The sequence below is a fragment of the Prosopis cineraria genome, unplaced genomic scaffold (genome assembly GCF_029017545.1).
Source record: "Prosopis cineraria cultivar Desert tree isolate PC_DT_omini unplaced genomic scaffold, ASM2901754v1 PC6, whole genome shotgun sequence".
In the NCBI taxonomy this organism is placed as follows: Eukaryota; Viridiplantae; Streptophyta; class Magnoliopsida; order Fabales; family Fabaceae; genus Prosopis; species Prosopis cineraria.
The window spans coordinates 41,912,976-41,915,481 of record NW_026555337.1 but is presented as its reverse complement, the minus strand read 5'-3'; the positions used below and the strand labels follow the sequence as shown (position 1 = coordinate 41,915,481).

The 2,506-nt window shown below is 36.9% G+C and overlaps 1 long non-coding RNA gene across 1 annotated transcript; it reads right to left on the bottom strand.

The window, feature by feature from the left end:
- Window positions 1-984: 984 nt before the first annotated feature.
- LOC129312809 (uncharacterized) lies at window positions 985-1,976 on the bottom strand. The gene is made up of 2 exons (XR_008593702.1): window positions 1,744-1,976; window positions 985-1,333 (listed from the first exon to the last, which is right to left on the bottom strand). It is a non-coding gene; the product is annotated as an uncharacterized LOC129312809 (long non-coding RNA).
- Window positions 1,977-2,506: the final 530 nt, after the last annotated feature.

The following is a 2,506-nucleotide window of genomic DNA, read 5'->3' as shown; positions in this document are numbered from 1 at the left end:
CTCTACACACCCAATTACTCTCTTGAGGCGGCAAGACACTAAATTTGGAGTTTTTGAAGCATTCGTGTAGCATATGAATTAGATTGATCATTAAAGGGTCAATATAATGTAAGAACCTTCCACTCCTCTCGTTATCTCAATATATATTAAGTTTACTCCTTTTGATGTTGAACCGGTCATATTAGAAGAAAAAGTTCTGGAAAACAATTCACTCTTCATTTCATTTTGAAGAAACTGGGATGAATCAAGCTATAGAGAAAAGAAAAGGGGGGAAAAAGTGACTGAAACAAAGCATATTCAAGATGCAGCCATTAAGAAACAAAAGTAGACGGCAAACATACGCACTACACATAATGTTAATTAGCATTACTATGGCATTGAAAATCCACGGCAATCTTCTCTGTAATTATGGCCACGTTCTAGGGATAATCAAGTTGGGATTAAGGAGAAAAGGTGGACAAGCAGAAACCGAGACTAACAAAGTCCCGTACATAACTCCTGCACTGATTGCGATATGGTAGTTATCTTTCTTACAGAACAGGAAATAATAAAATATGTAGAAATTTAAAAAAAACACACACTACAAATAAAATATGCGATCTGTTAGGCCCTCAATTGAGCAAGGCTATGAAAGAAGCATTGGGCCTAAGACACTGTTTACCTACAGCCCAGATAAGTGAGGAATCAGAGAAAAGAAGTTCTTCAGATGACTCGACATATGGACAGGAAGAAGTCAATGACTGGCTTCACAGAGAAATAAGGAAATAGGATAATGTTAAAAGGTAATTCTGGGATGGTTTCACTTTTGAAAGATATCAAGATGTCTTACTGGTTTGGTACTGATGCTGGACAGAGGTACAGTTCACTCCTATCTTACCATTTTAAACCATGTCAATCTGTTTTGCTCTTTACTTGCTAGAGTGTGGTTAACTATCAGAATCCAAGCAAATAACTTCAAATTTTCATCTTAGGAGGCGCTGAAAATACTCTCTCAAGAAACATTCAAGTAGATTGCAGCATCAAATGTCTCAGAACAACTTAAATCCTGTCCTTAGTCTTCACTCATAAGAACCCATCATCCACACTTGGACTTCCCAATACATACATATTGACAACTGATTCTCTTGAAGAAGACAAGTATTACAGACATCCTAACTGCGACCAACCCTAAGCATTTCAAATACCAGCAATGTATGATTATTGAACATAGGAGTTATCGAGCATCATGTAAAATATTTATTTCATGAGCTTTAGTCCCTGCACATGCTCCAGGTCTTCCTTAAAGGAATTTTACTGGTAATGCCTGTTTTTAATGCAGTTCCTAAAATCCCCCCTGCATTGCATTCAGAAGAGCGATATTGGTAAGAACTCTGCAGCAGAAAGGCTTTAACAAGCTAAGTGCTGCTTAAAAAGTACTTGCAGGATCATCTCTTTCCGCCAACTATTAGGTGTTAAATGAAAAGTAGGCAAGCAAAAGAAATTTCCCGAAAGGACAACATGGTCTTGTATAGGAAAGTTCCATGAGCAACAATGGACAAGTTACATGATGTTGTGGAAGCAGAGCCTTCCCTTTAAGACTAAAATAGAAAAGAACCTCCAGAAGCAAGGACAGTAAATAATTAGCATAGTAGGCAAATGCAAGAGTAATAAATTACAGTGATCTTCACGTTTGGTCATTAAAGTAAAAACAGCACACAAAAGTCTTCCATACTTGAGAATATCTAATGAATTAGTACAACTTACAGAGCATTTTGCCTTCATCAGTTTCCAAGTAACAACACTTTCTCAGCAGCCAAACAGAGGGCTGGAGGATAAATTGATCACAAGGGAAATGATTAAGAAGGCCAAGGGAGCTAAGCGAGCTTTTCTGATACCTGTGCTTTCCATCTCATTCATTCAAAAGACCAATAGACGAAGCATATCTTTGACGCTGAAATTGGTGCCAAAAAAAAAAAAAACAAATCTGAAGTCTATGACAGTTTACTCTTGATGGTTGTGTCTTTTTCTTTCAGGGTGAATGCACAGATTTTAAAATTCTTTTGCCAATTATGAACGTCGTTTAAACGGAGAAGACTGGCATGATTGGTCAAAGAAGGCCTCATCTTGAGAATGAAGATTCATAGAAAACTCAACTTATTGTATAAGGCTGTGGTCTGAACAGAAGCATCTTGTAAAATAGACAGCGCAGAACGTGAGAGGAAAATAATTGATGTTTGGAGTGACATGTCACAATATCATTACCTAACTTTACAAATGTCCGTTTTCTTTCTCCAGTTCTTCCTCTTTATGTGAAGCTTTTGAACGCATCCAAATTCCTCGGTACTTGATGATTCATTGAAAAGGAATCATCAAGTTTTCTATTTTATTTCTTCAAATGGGATTTGGCATGAAAATAATAATGGTTAAAACAGTGGCAGGGAGTATTTGCGTGAATGAACTTAATAAATCCAATGTAATGTGATAGAAACTAAAACAGGAAAAGACACGAAGCAAGGTTCAGGTATGA